The 18,454-nt window shown below is 40.2% G+C and overlaps 1 long non-coding RNA gene across 1 annotated transcript; it reads right to left on the reverse strand.

Moving 5' to 3' along the window:
- Positions 1-4,563: 4,563 nt before the first annotated feature.
- Positions 4,564-5,296, reverse strand: LOC149808506 (uncharacterized). The gene is made up of 2 exons (XR_016419834.1): positions 5,086-5,296; positions 4,564-4,914 (listed from the first exon to the last, which is right to left on the reverse strand). It is a non-coding gene; the product is annotated as an uncharacterized LOC149808506 (long non-coding RNA).
- Positions 5,297-18,454: the final 13,158 nt, after the last annotated feature.

Genomic DNA, 18,454 nt, shown 5'->3' on the forward strand with positions numbered 1-18,454 from the left:
CGGTGCAGTTGGAACTGCAGCTGGAATGGCACTAAAAAAGGCAACGGGAAAAGGATACAAGAAAAAAAAGGGACGCGGTCTAAGACTACCAGGAACTCCACCATCATGGTATCCAAAAAAATTCTAACGCCGTTGAGCAATTTTGATTTACTCGATGCTGTTAAAAAATTGCGTGTAAAACATTTCAGAGGCGTATTTATGCGAGATCAATTACCGCAACGACCGAATAATCCAGAAACTGGCATTATCAATCTCGACAACAAAGATGGTCCGGGAACTCACTGGGTTGCTTACGCGATCGATCCACGTGGAATTATCTATTTTGATTCGTACGGTTTAGCACCGCCAGTTGAGTTTCTCAAGTATGTCAGCAGATTTTCTAATGTTCCAGTGTGGCAGTCGACGTTACCAACACAAACATTAATTGATCCGCCCATTTGTGGGAGGGAGGTTTTAAATGTTCTTGATGCAATCTCAAGAAATCCAGCAACTCCTCCTCATAAAGTAGTGTATGAATATACCGCATCGAGAAATGCTAGCATTTGAAAAACAGCAATAAGAATAATGGTGGATATTTACGGAAGACCTTTCACACGAGGAGGTAAACCAAGCACAGATGCTGATCTCTCAAAATATGCGACCAAAGATGAAGTCGATAATCTTTTGAATATAGCTGGAGTTGACCCAGATGAAGTTGCTATTTTCCAAGACAGGCAAGGAAAACTAAGAACGAGCAACATTAAGTGGAATGATATAATTCGCAGAGTTCTTGGAGCTACCAAGGATAACTTCGTTGCATTTAGTGATGGCGGCCGGATCAAGGACTCGAATATATCAATCGCAAGCATCAAAGACAGTATTGATAAAGGTGTTGATAAATGTGTGAAAAAAGCCGGTGACACGATGACAGGCGAACTCAGCATGAGCGGCAACAAAATAACCGCGTTAGCGAATCCCGAATCCGACCAGGATGCGTCAAACAAACAATACGTGGACATCGTCAACGGTAAACTAAATACGCTGCGTGCAGAGCATGATGTTCACGTGGGCGCGTTTACAAGATTTCGAAGAAACTTCGTAAAAACTGATGAGGTCGTGGATAAGTTCTTTGGGACTCCTCCAGTCGTCGATGTAAAACTCGCTGATGTAAAGACCGACATTAACACGATCAAACAAACACAGCAGGATATCGTATCGGGTATTCCTGATATCGTTAACAAAACCAGTTTGATTAAAGTTCCCACTGGAGTTACTCCGGGGCATATCACCAACATCGTATTCACGGTATCATCGGGATTCGCAACATGGTCACGACAAAATAACACTATCAAATATACAGCAACAGCCACCGGTGTTTACAGGTTGTCTGTGTTTTCAGCCGCTAAATTTGAAATCTTCACAACATATCCTTGGAGACATTCCACCGATAAGTATTCCGGGGTTTGCACTGTAATACTAAACAGCGGAACCGAGGAAACATTTATGCTTGAAGCCGAGGACGATAGTTTAACAGCAACATCTTACTGGTTTTGTTTGGAATTCGTCGCTGCAACGCCTCAATTGGTTACCGCGTAATTGAATAATGTCAACGACGCCAGATGCTCAACAATATCGATACAATCAAGTCCGTGAGTGGCAATCTGAGTTAAAAACTGTCATCTAAGTAACTAGTCAAAAAGTAAAAAAATACAAGCGCCGCATAACAGTGCTGGATATTATGGTTTATTCAGTATCTGCCGTTGTTGCATCTGCCGGAGCAATACTATCAGCGGTCACTCCGGTAACTGCAGCAGTCGCCGCCACGATCTGTGTTTCCGCGGCCACAACAACAGCTGGAGTTTTCGGCATCATAGCAAAAAAAATATCATCATGTGCTAACACAAAATTACACGATTACACGACAAAATTAAATACAGCCACGACCGCATATCAGAAATTATCATCGCTGATATCATCATCGTTAGACGTGCAAAGTAGCGACGCTACGATATCAGATTCTGAATTCAAACTAATGTCAGATGCGTACAATGACTATTTGAAAACTAAACAAATAAATAATGTCAATAGAACTGCTTCAACAAATAGTCACAAACACAACACCGGTAAGGACCACAATGATCTCAGTGTCCTCGACGACACCAGAATTCGGTATTAATTTTCGAACTCCAATTCCAGTGAGTGAAATCGCGTTAGCAAAGCTCAGTGTGTATCACAGCTGGCCCAATGTTAGGTCGGCATCATTTGGTGGTCTGCAGCCAAATAATTCATTCGTGTTCGGGAAAAGCAAAGCCGACTCCGGCGAACAGGGTGAACTTGACTGGAATACAATTACACTTCCCACTGGGAGTTATCAGATCGAAGAAATCAATAATGAGATACAACGCCAAATAAAACGAATCACCGGCAAGGAAGCCAAAATATCTATAACAGCTCATGAACCAACGCTGTCTGCGGTCATTGAAATCTCAACGCCAGGATACGCCGTGGATATTTATAACAGCTCAATCCGAACATTATTAGGATGGCCAAAGGCCCCCGAGGTTAAACCTCGTCCACCAAAACCTGAAAAATCGGATTTTATGACCTATAAAGAAGCACTACACGACCTCGAGTACAATTATTATTTACTCCTTGCAGATCAATTACTAGCAAGAAAAAGTACTTTAATGCCCGATACTTGGAGTATAGAAGCTCCACGTGTTAAGGGGGGGCAGGAGCTCCGTGTTTACCGTCTAGATGATATAGAATCTGAATTATTTATTCCGATCAATCTAGTACATAAACAACAGCTACAACTCCTGCGAGTATATTTCCAAGATTATATTTCTGATTTAACAAGTCCGCGTGATAATATTATCACAACCATAGAAAAACTAAACAAACTCGCATCGGCCATGGAAACTATAAATCTAAGAATAATTCAGGCTTTACTGGATCTTAAAGACTATATCGATGATAATTATAGACAGATAGCCAGAGCAGATTTTGCAATTAAATATGGTATTCAAGTGAATGATATTTCAGATTTTAAATTTCCTGGATATAACGTGCCCGAGCTGAGAAAATCAGTCTCTGATCTCATCGATCAATCTTTCGAAGATATTCTTGCCGCGTACGAACGAATAAAACCACAACCTGTTATTCTCAAGCACGACAACAGTACAGCATCCGATGGCAGACACATCTCACCCGGGATCGTAAATATCACAGATGTTATTGCGGTCAATCTTGTATGTGACGTCATCGATGGCAGTTACAGCGCATCAGATACTACGACGGCACAACAGGGGTTTATCCTGTATACGTTCACACCAAGAGACCCCCCTGGTTTTCTGATTGTGCAAGAACCAATCAATCCGGTCTATCTACGGTGTCATAACCCGTGGTTGTCAACGATAAATTTCAAACTCACCGACCAGAGGGGGAATTTGTTGGACCTGCGTGACGAGACTGTTAGTATAAACTTACTGGTGAAGTCCTAAGTCAAGGGATCCATAATATTTATAATAGTTTTTTTTTCTGCACTGATCCATTTTCGTCATTTTATCGTGCAAATACCCTATCAAAACCAGCATAAGTTATCGTTGAAAGTGCTAGCACGCATTTAAAAAAAAACGGTTGTGTATAATGTATCAACCCGAGTACATTCATGCACGAGTTCATATTCATGATAAGCAAATTCTTTACGAGGCAATAAAAACCGCATTTCAAATACAGACATTCCCAGAACAGTATTTCCCCGTTAAAATAGTTATTGACGTGCATGGTGACGAAGACTTCTTGTTAACTCCGTCACAATTAACAGAGCTACAGCAAAATCATATGATCATAGTTTGGTGTCAACGAGAACAGATTATGAACTATTCTCATTCCTGTATTGATGTTGAAACGCTTAAGCAAATCCTGAAAATCTGAAAGCGCCCTTCACTTGAGAAACTCAAAGAGTTTCCAAGGGCAAAAAAAATAATACACTTTTTTTTTACCGTGGAAATGTGCTTTACACTCCAACCGGGGGGGGGGGCGCTAGCGTTTCTCAGGTTCTACTTTCACTTTGTGCTGTGAGTCACACGCTATGCGGTTTATACTTCCTTGTCGGCCTCGTAGTCAGAAACACTAGTATTTTCGTCAGAAATGCAAGGCATTTCCGTGTCTAGATTCTTTATATAACCTTTTAACCGTCTCACCCTGGTGCTAATTAATTTTCGAGTCTCATACTCTTGTGACAATCCAAGACGAATCTTCTCAACTGCACGGCACAGTGGAATAAATTCAGATACCTGATTTTCAGTTATCCCGGCAAGTGATCTGTAAATGCGATCTTGCAAACCCTTAATGAACCTATATCTGGCAGGGAGATTGTTCTTCCCCAACCGTGATAGCTCATTCAAGGATTCAAAATCTGACATAATTGTTTCAGTGTCTAGTAAAATATTAAAACCTCGCTGTTGTAATTCTTTAATTTCAACAAGTATGGTATTTATATTTTCGTGATTCATATTATTATATATTTTTATATTTTTAATAGAAACACTTTGCATGAGAAACGCTAGCTTTCCAAAACAAAACGAGACAGTCGGAAACATTTATCCCCTGCAAGGGCCTAGATCGTCAAATAACGTTCTAGAACCCCACGAGGACTGCTTCCGACATGACAATACAACATGTAACACGAAACACTTTATCCCCTGCAAGCCTCTAGATCGTCAAATAACGTTCTATAGGCTCAAGAAGACGTGTTTAGTGAATTGACAAGGACAAACATATAACACGTAACTTATCCTAAGGACGGACCCCTCTGACTGCCAAGTGACTCAGAGGCACATTTATTTACAAGACGAGACAGCCCTGGCTTCTAGGATCGAGTTCTCTAGCAGGCCCGGCAAACATTTATTTGACAACACAAACAACCTTTACCTCTGATTCGAGTATGACAGCAAGTAAAGGCACAATGAACATGTAATCTTATCCTAAGAGACGGTACAGAACAGACAACCTTTACCTCTGATTCGAGTATCACAGCAAGCAAAGGTACAATGAACATGTAATCTTATCCTAAGAGACGGTACAGAACAGACAACCTTTAACCTCTGATTCGAGTATGACAGCAAGTAAAGGCACAATGAACATGTAATCTTATCCTAACTTATCCTAAGACCTTATCCTATGACGACACAAACATACACAGGTGGGTCATTTTCTACGGTCAGCAGCAGAGCAAAACCATCCATTGAATCGACCATTGGATGGTGCACAAAAGACACCCGCCATTGGCGGATTAAATTTATGGTTTTGCTTGCGCGTGCTGACTTTCGATCGACCCAAAGGTCTTAGGGAGCGATTTCGTATATAACCCAACTGTTACTTGCGAGTTGGAAATTCGCTCTAGCAGTGGGCGGGACTTGTTTAAAATATTTTAATTGTATGTTTTCTTAAGCGCGGTCATATAACAAGCACAGAAGAGCAAAACAGTCGGATATATTCAGTAAAACGAGGATATTGTTTGTAAAAAAATATATATTCTACGGTAAATAAATGATTACATGTTATGAACTCGATAAAATATTTTATCAAGGTGGCTTTGTTAGGGGGAGCAAATCCTCTGACCAGCAACGACAACTCTGCAAAGCGTTACACACTCTCGGAGGAGTTATCGTCGTTTGTGTCAACGATAAGAGTTATATAACAGAATGAAATCTTCTGTTTGAGCTTCTTTGAAAATGCTGTTTTGTAGATCCCATCTGCGACATGCTGTACAGAAGGTGGACAAATACCGAAATACCTACCGGCGGCGTTTATTGACTGAAATACAATTTCTTCACCTGTAATTGCGTTTATAGATTTAATAGCTCTTCTTGCAACTGTTTTACAACGCCCTGTGTTACCCAGTAGGCAGTTCTTGCTCTGAGTGACCACGCGAAGATTGTTTATAGAGTTATCAAGTATGTTACCGTTAATGTGATCAATGACAAAACCCTTAGGGATCACTCCAAAGAAACATTCGTAAATAAAACGATGACATAAATACCTCTTTCCGCACGTGGCAGTAAATCTTGAATAACCACCATTATCAACTCCACCAACTGGTCGTCTTCGCGTGCAGTGTCGTACTATGCCATCTCGGTTTGCCTCATAATTTGGAATAGTTGGATGTCGGACGAATTCTTGATTCATTATACTATAAGCAAATCATTTGTCTAATTCATAATTTGTCTGAAAACTTATTTATGTAATCACGCTCCGAGAGAGCGTTATCACAGTCTGGATTTTTTTTATCATAATACCGTTTTAGTTCTCGATAGCGTTTTCCCCCACACGCTGAACATAATTGCGTTTTTCCTCGTACTCCAATGCCGCATCTGATACACGGTATCGGTCCTAGACTCCCACCGCGGACCTGTTGAGCATGTTGTCCACAGTATTCGCCTCTGCAGGGTTTGCTACACGGCGCTGATGAATTTAGTTTGATCCACTTGCATGAGAAACTCTTTGAGTTTCCGTTCATTATATATAATATTTTTGTCTATTTAAATATTTGTCTTAATTATAATAATGGGTTTTGAAAGACTATCCAGAATAAAACCCATATCAGGTTCTAGATTCGATCTTGACCGGTTAACCGCTGATCCACGACGAAGAGAGTTAGCAGAGGTAATTGGTGTTATCAAGAATGCCAAAGAAGAGTTTCGTCGTGATGGTGCCGCACACACGTGGTCTTCGTATAAAATTATCCTCGGAAACGCGAGCATTTCTCGTGACCGTATCATTGATGCTACCATGAACGATACAATCGCGCGTAACATAATTGGGTATCTCGACGATAGAAGATATTTCGTACAGATAAAATTTATTGTTGGAGTCGGCGAGGGAACGTGGATTATCAGAGACAAACTAGACCCTGTTCTTGATGCCAGAGGCGTTCGTGGAAAAACCGTTCTGTTAAGTAAAGACTCAAAACCGGGAGTACTTGTTGGGATTGATATACCATATTATGCCAGAGCGTATCCTGTGACCGCAGTTGTTTATGGAATTTATCCGATGAAGAAACCACGCGTTGATAAACTCAAACCGATGAAGGTGTCGCCGTTGACAGAGTCAAGGATGAATTGTGTAGCTGAGCGAGTAATGGAACATTTTAAAAATGCAATGCGAGGAAACGGCCTAACACCGCTAAGACAAACTAAAATAACAGCGTGGGCGACACGAGTAGCGGATAAAGGAGCGTCAATAAATGATGTTGCTGAGCTAGAGCGATTACTAAAATTTCCTATAACGGTTTCATCGTTAACCGGTGAGGTATTGTATGAGTGTAAATACAATTCCCGTGGAACACCAATAACTATTATCGATCATAACAGTCACGCCTGGACTGACTCGGTTAGGATATTTCCGCAAGACCGTGTTGTGAAGTATTATCCGGAATTGCAAAGCAATTCTGGGAGCATGTTTGATTTTATTTATCAGATAAGTAAAACCGATCCAGTGTCTGTGTGGTTATTCAGAAGTAGCGAAGATGGAGAATATGATCAGTTTGTGAGACCCAACGGGGAAATATACAGAACAATGGCGTTACAGCAGGAAATGAAAAAACTCGCAGAAAAATATCATGCTGGCAACACTGATACGTTACTGACACACTGTTTTACTGTCCCGGGTGTTGTCGCGCATGTAGCCCGGGAACGAAATTCATGGAGACCAACTCCGAAAAGTTTTCTTGCGGATATCCAACAGAGCTGTGTTGAATACGGACACGGCGGTTTGTGGAATACTCGATATGATCACCGCGGTATGATATCCGTCGACGTGACGGCGTGTTATCCAGGAAGTTTCCTTGGGCGTGGAGAATGCAGCGAATATTTTAAACGATTTGGCCACGTTACAAACTCGATGACAAGAGTTGCTGTAAACGGACCATTGCCTGATTTTGACTTGACCGGATTTGCTTGTGTGTCGTCGTTTAAATTCGCTAAGGATTTACATCCTGTGTGTTATGTTTGGTTTGGCAGACATTTCGTTGAGAAGCGATGGGCACCGATAGTGTTATTGCGATACATGCTTGACAGTCGAATACTGTTGTCGCTGACGGTCAGCGAAGCGATTATATGTTATTGTCGTCAAACCGAAGTTTGGTTGCCAACTCCAACGCCGGTTACGTTAGAAGAAGTCATCGAAGATTGGTCACGAGAATATCCAGAAACTTCTATCGACGCTATCATCAAGAAAGCTCCTGAAGTACTTAAAAACAAACTCAGAAATGACGAAAGCACAGCAAAAGATCTAGGACGAAGAATAATAGGGAAATTCACTCAAGGTGGAGCGTATGATCATAAACAACATCACAGTCGATTAATCATGGACAAGACTGAATTGGATCTTGTTGTCGCTGATGCAGCCACGAACAACATGTTCTGTAACCGCGAAGATGTGTTTCTGTCAAACGGGGAAAAACTAGGGACTGTTTTTAGTTATATCGACGGAGAATCATCTCAGTACACACATTTGAGATCTTCGATGCTAGCTTATGTATCCATAAATTTGTTGTCGATGATTAATAGATTCCCTGTTGTCGCAGTGAGAGTTGCAACGGATTCATTTTATATTAATAAAAAATACTCAGCGCTGTTGGATAATGTTATATCGGATGATCCATCGTGGGGCTCGTGGAGAATAAAGAATGAAATGTTACAAGGATATTGTGAATCAGCTGACGTTGAAATCGTGGATGAGTATCGCAGCGCAGAAATGTCTTCGACGGTTTCGTTGTCTCCGCCGGTGCACGATCCTGTTACAAGACACAAAACAGTTTATCTAAACGGCCCTGGTGGTTCTGGTAAGACAACTCGGGCGATTGAATTATTTCGCGGTTCTGACTTGGTCGTGCTGACTCCCACACACAGACTTGCCAGGGAGATGAGACAACGGGATGTTAACGCGTGCACGTATCACAGTTTTTTCAAATACAGCGGCGGCACGTGGACACCTGAACGAATGGGAACGAAATATATTCCCGAGAAAATAATCTGGGATGAGATAGACACTGTGCCGTTAGATATATTAAAACAGTTTCTGGATTGGTTGCTAAAGAAAAATACCGCAGTGGTGATGTGCGGCGATCATGGTCAACCACCGCCATTTACAGGTGAATCTCCACACGAGTGGCTGAAAACTTTTGTAGATTATTATGAGGAAATAACTAACGATCACAGAGCACTCGATGAAACGCTGAAAGAGTTTAAGACACTGATCAGGCTACAAACCAATAAAGTCCAGTGTGAGATAATGCGTGAAATAATTCCAGAGACTTCGCTGAGCGACTTTTGGGAAACGTGGAAACCAGGTGATTTAATTGTGGCAAGTAGAAAGATAGTCAGGGACACACTTCAGCAGCGGTTATTTCAGTTACATCAGAAGAAATTTCCCATGTTGCCAGTGCCGTTGTGTTATAGACCAGCTGATACGCGATTGCAGAATATTGATGTTGATATTCCAGGACGCCTGACTGCGTCAGGGACGGAAAAACAAAATTTAGTATTAAATGATATTGTTATCGTTGATGTTGATGCTGTCGAACAGGCACTGAAAATGAGCAAATCCCCGTGGACGCTAGGATACGCTATGACCATCCACAGTTCGCAAGGACTAACTATTTCAGATACAACAGTTTGGATTGTTGATGATCGCATCGAGTGGTCAAATTTAGTTTATTTAGCCGTGTCAAGAGTAAGAAGGATAGCTCAGTTACAAAGAATTGTATTAGATGATGTTATCAACGACAGCATCAACAGATCAATCGCTGATGATACAATAAGAAAGAAATTAGCCGGTTACAAACAGAGCGACAAAAAAAAATGGTAGAGAGTTTGATCCCAAACAAAGTTTGGATGTTGAATTTGTAATACAATTACAACAACAGCAGAATAATCACTGTGCGAGTTGTAATTGTTTATTGCTGTGGCAGTATTCGAAAAACGACCCAAGGCAATTCACCGTAGATAGAATAGATAGCAGTCGCGGTCATACACGTGAAAATGTGATGTTGACCTGTCTTGAGTGTAACCGACGCAGAGGTGTTGCTGCAGTTATTTAAATGATTGAATCACTTCAGTGCGGATCACTTTAGTGATCGGGGTGGTAATTGTGTATCCTCGGGAATCACCTGAAGTTGCTCGCATTTAAATCCGCGTTGAGGAGCAGTCGAATCTAATCTGTAGATTGCGTTTCTCCCAGTTGATCTGGTTATGCTGGATATCTTATGTGTAGTAACACTCCATGTGGGATCGGTTGCTCTTTTTTTTCCTCCTTCTAGTTCGCCTGGTTCGTATAAATACCTAACGGTGACATTACCCAGCAGTGGGGACGCTAGCGTCCCTGGCTGCGTTGAAACATTTTGTTGCTGTTGTCCGCGTTCACTGACGCGGGGTATATATTTTTTTGTGATTGCATTTACAGGTCTCATGTTTGTTGTTTTGGTAATTTCATTATTCAGTGCGGCTATCACGTTTGGCAGTCTTGCAACCCATTCACGAGATCTCGTATCGTAAATGAATTCCCTCGCGTACTGGTATCCGAATAATCTCTCAGCGAGTGTTCTATTAAATCGCTCAACAATTGCCTGATCCCGATGAATTTCAGTATGTCCTCGTCGTATGGTAACGTTATGCTGCTTTGTCAGTGATGACACCGCGCCCTGAAATTCCTTGCCAGGATCAACTTGTAATAATCGTGGCCAGTTTAGAGGTCCTCGTTGATAAATTCGTTTAAACGCAGAGGCGACTTCGGACGCTGTTTTAGTCGCTAACGGTTCTGCTTCTTTGTATCTACTGGCAACATCAACTACTGTTAGCGCGTATTTGTATATTTTTCTACGGACAGTATCATGAGGCAGGAATAGTATGTCAGCCTGATGAACTTCATTGGGCACACTAACATCAAAATGTGCAAAGTTGATTTGTCGAGGTGGTGGTAAGTAGATTTGCCATATTGCTTGTTTTGATAGCCAATTTTTGGCAACCTCGCGTGTTACTGATGCCGCGTTGGCGAGTTTATTAATTGTTGAGTTACCTCTCCAGTATCCGATTGGGGAATAATAAATCGCTTGCATTTTTATTTAATTATCCAGCGCCTAATACTAATTTAGATTTCATCGCTGATCTTACTAACCAATTAGCGAGTGACTCCTTAAATGATTTATTTTTTATGGCGCTTAGTGCATGAATTAATTTCACATCCGCGATATGCCTGTCTTGTAGATCTTTACTTCGATAAGCAACATCATGTATGTGACACGCTGCGTCGATAGCGTTTATCGGATACTCTCCCGGTTTTGGTTTAGATTGTTCATCAAGTCTGATATCTAGTCGGGTCCCTGGACCGCAGTAATTGTATCCTGGGAGATGTTTTTCTCCGGGATACTTTGCCCAGGGAGTTCCGGGGAGCTTTCCAAGTTTGGCTGCAATGTCACCTCCGCTAAATTCTCGCTTTTTTTTTTGAAATCTAAATTTTTTTGTGCCACATCGCGTACACTTACCAGAAAGTGCTTGTCTGTTATTTTTTGTTGTAATGGTTGTTAGATCATTCGTAGGGGTTCGTGCCTTACACTTCACACAATATAGATCCATAATTATTATTCTTTATATACAAATGGAAATTACAGATTTTTCTGCGACAAAAAAGAAAGAGCCAGTTAAGCATAATTCAGTGCTACCAAACTCTATCCGCGCGATTATAATTGGGCCATCCGGTTCAGGTAAAACACAGCTGTTGCTGAACTTGATAATGAAGTGGATGAAATGGGATAAACTGTATTTGATAGCTCCATCTGTAGATGATCAACGATGCTATAACGTTATAAAAGATTTTAATGAGAGTGCAAGCGCGCTGAGTAAAGACGGTGAGGATGTTGTTGAATTTATCACTGATATCGAAGAAGCCCCCAGCGTCGAGGATCTTGATGAATCAATTAACAACCTAGTAGTGTATGATGATGTTATGTTGGACAAGCAAAAAAATCCCGCAAGAATATTTTCCCGGGGACGTCACAAAAACACTGATGTGATTTATGTTACTCAGCGTTATACACAAATTCCTAAAGTAATCAGGGATAATTGTAATCTTCTTGCGATATTCAATGGAGTTGATACACATACACTGAGAAATATTCATCAAACCTGGTGTGGTGGCGATATGGATTTAAATAAATTTAAAAATTTCTTCAGTCATGCTCAAAGAAAACCTCACGGATTTGTGACAATAAATTTACACGATCCCAGAACAAGATACCGTATTGGACTTGATACACTATTTGCAACATAAAAATGTTTTTCCTTGGAAACTCATTTCGTAGAGCAGCAGAGGGGATGGACCCGACCCATGGATTTTTCAATAACGACCCCGCCACGGAAACTGTTTCAGATTTATTGAAGTAACCCAAGTTGTCAGTGCAAACTCAACGAGTTTGTCCATGGAAACTCTTCGAGTTTTCGGGGGACATTTTTTTTTGTCCTGTATTCTGAATAGAAGGGTTTATTTCGTCGAAATAAGCCCTCTATCGAGGAATAGTTTCCTGGAGGGGTTTATTGTGCAAAAAGTTTCGGTCTGTACAGCCCCTCTGCTGCTATATTTATAAGTATATAGTCTTTAGAGTAATTCTCCTTAGGCCAGTGCTTGGAGTAATGCTACATTACTCCCTTATATAGATATAACCTAACTTTGCCAGTGCCAAGGTATCTTAGGACATACGATATATATATATCTAAAGTTTCGAGAGTGTCTGCACGTTCTAGTACGGTATATGAACGGCAACCGAAACATCATTTATTTGGTGATGTGGAGGTGGCCGTGGTAGTATGCGTGCTGGAACGTGCAGGCAGGCGATAGTTGTCTTATCTCGCATTCAGAGGTCCTAGGTTCGATACCAAGCAGAAACCCAATATGGAGCGAATTATTGATATGCTTGTTTAGCGGTAAGGTTGGAATAGTCCTAGTACTATTAGTGGTAATTAATGTCCTTACATTCGTCAACCATAGGGATCTTAATATACATCCTCGTAATAAAATATATATATTTATAAGTATATAGTCTTTAGAGTAATTCTCCTTAGGCCAGTGCTTGGAGTAATGCTACATTACTCCCTTATATAGATATAACCTAACTTTGCCAGTGCCAAGGTATCTTAGGACATACGATATATATATATCTAAAGTTTCGAGAGTGTCTGCACGTTCTAGTACGGTATATGAACGGCAACCGAAACATCATTTATTTGGTGATGTGGAGGTGGCCGTGGTAGTATGCGTGCTGGAACGTGCAGGCAGGCGATAGTTGTCTTATCTCGCATTCAGAGGTCCTAGGTTCGATACCAAGCAGAAACCCAATATGGAGCGAATTATTGATATGCTTGTTTAGCGGTAAGGTTGGAATAGTCCTAGTACTATTAGTGGTAATTAATGTCCTTACATTCGTCAACCATAGGGATCTTAATATACATCCTCGTAATAAAATATATATATTTATAAGTATATAGTCTTTAGAGTAATTCTCCTTAGGCCAGTGCTTGGAGTAATGCTACATTACTCCCTTATATAGATATAACCTAACCCTAACCCTATCCCTAACCCTAACCCCTAACCCTAACCCTAACCCTAACCCTATGCCATGTAAAGGCCGAAGATGCGCTACATGTCCATTTTTTAAAGAAACAAACAGTTTCACCAGTCATACGAATAATCAAACTTTTTTAATCAAACAAAACGTATCGTGTGACTCCAGGAATATCATTTATCTAATTTCATGCGATGCATGTGGTAAACAATATGTAGGACAAACCACTCTTACACTTAGAGGTCATTTCACCAGACACCGCTTTGATATAATTCATAAAGAAAATAAATCCATTTCCAATCATTTTAATAGCGATGGACACTCTTTGGATGACTGTTCAATCCTACCCATTGAAATGGTGGCAAATAAGGAAAATCTCACAAAAAGAGAGGCTTATTGGATCAAAAAACTTGGAACCGTTAGCCCTTTCGGTCTTAATTTGCACGAAGAAATGGGAGACATTTTGCCGTTTGTCATCACATATAACACTAAAGCAACTCTTGCCGCCAAATTGATTAGAGAAGCGTACGGCAAAATTTAGATAAATTTCCCTCTGATTTATCATCAAAAGCTCGTTACAGCAAATCGGAAGAACAAAAACCAATGCGACATTTTAATAAGAAACAAAATAAAGAGGTAACGCGATTAATTCTCCCTAGGCCAGTGCACGTGGGAGTTTATAAACTCCCATCCTACCTTTAAAACCTAACCCTAACCCTAACCCTAACCCTAAACCCTAACCCTAACCCTAAACCCTAACCCTAACCCTAACCCTAACCCTGACCCTAACCCTAATCCCTAAACCCTAACCCTAACCCTTACCTAAACCCTAACCCTAACCCTAACCCTAACCCCAAACTCCAAACAACAACAACCTCGAGAACCGAGCTCAAGTCCTACCAAGCGAGCATTAGAAACCAGTTTGTCAACAAGAACACCGAACACGCCGAAGCGCGCCACGTCGACAACATCACGTCTGGTAAAAGCATCGGTGGACGCTCTGAATGTTCTGGTAACTCGAAGGACTCCTTCTCCAGAGCGAGATAGGTCACCAGGCCGACGATCACGGTCCCCAAGCCGCTCACCATCTCCAAGCAGCTCACGCTCCTTGTCACCGTGCTACCCGATACAGACGTATGCCGCCGTGGTTTTATCACCACATAAGTTAACACGGTTTACACGACACCATGGCGACAAAGCGGAATGGAAGCTACCAAGACTAACACAATCAACTGTAATAATTGGCGATTCCAACGCATCAAGAATCAGAAATGAAACAGGTATCAAACACCTTCAAATTGAATCATATCCAGGAGCCAGAATAAATCATTTTCAAACGATTTTCAGAAATTACAAACACCAGGAGAAACCTAAAGAAATAATTATCAACGTAGGTATTAACGACAGGGATAACGACAACACCTGCGTGGTAGCGCAAAGAATGAATGATTTAGTGAAGATAGCTCGATCAACATTCCCAGACTCGGAAATTTACCTAGCTCAAAACCCAGTTTCTAGCGCTATGGATGAAATCAAACCCAACGAAGCTTGGAATATCAGGAAACTTAACGAAAGTTTGATTCAACTCACCGAGGAAAAAGTGAGAATCCTAGATAGCAATATCAGGGGAGGTTGCTTTTTTGAGTCGGATGGGATTCATTGGAGCCCCAGAACAGCCAACAGCATCGTCAATAAGTGGGTACAACAGATCAATCTTTACAAATCGGATTTTCGGCCAATCCAGAAGGACACAGCAAGGTTAACACGGAAACAAAATTGGGTAGCAATATAGTAAACCTAAGCTCTAGGAGACTTTCTATTTCTGAGAGATCACTTTTAGAAAGGGGTTTAAAATTTATTCCAACACCAAAATATATTGATCACTTAGCAATTACGCAACCGGTAAAGGAATTCACTAGAAAATTAATGATCACTAAATTCTTTCATTCCAAAAACAAGATGACTAAGATCCCTTTTACAGAGAAAAGCAATTGGTGCCCACCGCCTTCAACCCTAACGCCATCAATTAGAGAAATAACTGACCGTATGTTTAAGAATGCTGCTAAGATGAAAATCGGAAGAGAAAAACCGAATCTTCCGGCTAATGAGTTAGCGGCTATCAAAACACTTCGCAATGACTCTGAAGTTATTATCAAAAAGGCAGACAAAGGTTCAGCAACAGTTGTCTTAGATAAAACTGATTATATTTGGGAAATAGATCGACAACTGGCTAACTCTAAGCATTACAGTAAATTAGAACAACCTATTTATCCTACTACAAGTAAACAAATAACTAAAATCATACATCGTTTGGCAAACAATAAGTACATTAGTAAAAAGCAAATCCAGTACTTGACACCAGCTGAAAACCCCAGGCCAAGGCATATTTATACTTTACCTAAAATTCACAAAAGCCCTGAATCATGGTCTATTCCATTTAAAATTCCACCAGGAAGACCAATCATATCTGATGTTGGGAGTGAATCATATCGTATTTCGGAATATATAGACTCATTCCTAGCACCATTAGCCGCTAAACACTCGTCCTATCTCAGAGATACGGCGGATTTTTTGGAGAAAATTAGACAGATTCAAATCCCTTCCAACAGCTTTCTTGTCACTTTAGATGTAGAAAGTATGTACACAAATATTGACAATAAGGATGGATTGAAGGCGGTGTTCAACAGTTTTAAAGCAAATGCAAACCCTGGTAGACCAGATTTAGAAATTTTGGAACTTTTGAAACTTTGTTTAGAAAACAATGATTTTGAATTCAATGGTAACTGGTTTTTACAAATTTCAGGAACAGCAATGGGTAAGAAATTCGCCCCGAGTTATGCAAATATTTTTATGGCAGAGTGGGAAAAAGAAGCATTCAAAAGTTGTGAACTTCTTCCTTTATCATATTTCAGGTTCCTGGATGATATTTTTCTAATTTGGACTTATTCCAGGGAAGATTTTGATCATTTTATCCAAATTTTAAATAATTTCCATCCATCCGTAAAGCTAAAAGCTACACTTAACGACACCTCTGTCGATTTTCTAGATACAACCGTTTTTAAAGGACCTATGTTTGGAAATACCGGAATTTTAGATACAAAGGTATTCTTTAAGTCAACGGATACACATCAGTTACTTCATATATCTTCTTTTCACCCTAAGCACACCTTTAGGGGGATCTTAAAATCTCAAATTATTAGATTTGACAGAATTAGTTCCAGGGAGGAAGATTTTCAGAGGGCTACAAACACACTGTTTAGAGCTTTAAGAGCACGAGGGTATTCAAAGCGATTTCTTCGACAAATTAAGAACAATACCTTAAAAAATTTGGATACAAAACAACATGTAGTAGCAAAAGCGAAACCATGCAATAGCAGTCGCTGCTGCACTTGTCCCTTTTTTAAGGAAGCAGAACATTTCAAAAGTCCTCAGTCTAATCAAACATTTTTTATTAAGCAAAATCTTTCATGCAATTCTAAAAATGTTATATATCTAATCACATGTAAAAAATGTGGCACACAATATGTAGGACAAACCAGTCTTACATTAAGAGACAGATTCACCAGACACAGATTTGATATCAGGCATAAGGTAAATAAATCTGTCTCTAACCATTTTAATACCTCAGACCATTCCATGAACGATTGTTCGATCACGCCAATTGAATTTGTAGAGAATCAAGAAAATCTAACGAAAAGAGAATATTATTGGATTAATAAACTAAAATCATTAATGCCCAGTGGTCTGAATTTACATGAAGATTCTGAAAAACTAATCCCGTTTGTCATTACATATAACACGAAAGCAACACAAGTGGCCAAACTAATCAAAGAAGGGTATAGTGAAATTCAGCAAAGATTCCCTGCCATATTTTCCCATAAATTAGTTACCGCTTATTGCAGAAATAAGAATTTAGGTGACTTCATTGTCAGAAGTAAGTTAAGGAGCGGAAGTAATTCTCCCTAGGCCAGAGCTAATTAGGGTCCTCAAACCCTAATCCTAACTCTAAAACCTAACCCTAACCCTAAACCCTAAACCTAACCCTAAACCTAACCCTAACCCTATCATTTTTTGGTGATGTGGAGGTGGCCGTGGTAGTATGCGTGCTGGAACGTGCAGGCAGGCGATAGTTGTCTTATCTCGCATTCAGAGGTCCTAGGTTCGATACCAAGCAGAAACCCAATATGGAGCGAATTATTGATATGCTTGTTTAGTGGTAAGGTTGGAATAGTCCTAGTACTATTAGTGGTAATTAATGTCCTTACATTCGTCAACCATAGGGATCTTAATATACATCCTCGTAATAAAATATATATATTTATAAGTATATAGTCTTTAGAGTAATTCTCCTTAGGCCAGTGCTTGGAGTAATGCTACATTACTCCCTTATATAGATATAACCTAACCCTAACCCTAAAACCCTAACCCTAACCCTAACCCTAACCTAACCCTAACCCTAACCCTAACCCTAACCCTAAACCCTAACCCTAACCTTACATTCGTCAACCATAGGGATTTTAATATACATCCTCGTAATAAAATATACATATTTATAAGTATGTAGTCTTTAGAGTAATTCTCCTTAGGCCAGTGCTTGGAGTCATGCTACATTACTTCCTTATATAGATATAGCCTAACCTTAATCATTCATCGTGAGCTGTGAATATTTTTGCTAATCGTCTGGATGTTATCAGATAACAGCACTCAGATGTTAAGGAATAATATTAAACTTTTCACCAAACTTTGAGTGTCATTATGTGTATGGCAATCTCGTGCTCCATCTATATGTTGATAAATCCAGATATTAATCGTGTAGTTGATAAATCCGGATATTAATCATATTTGTTGATAAATGTA

The sequence above is a fragment of the Sinohyriopsis cumingii genome, chromosome 1 (assembly GCF_028554795.1).
Source record: "Sinohyriopsis cumingii isolate HCF-2022 chromosome 1, ASM2855479v2, whole genome shotgun sequence".
Classification (NCBI taxonomy): Eukaryota; Metazoa; Mollusca; class Bivalvia; order Unionida; family Unionidae; genus Sinohyriopsis; species Sinohyriopsis cumingii.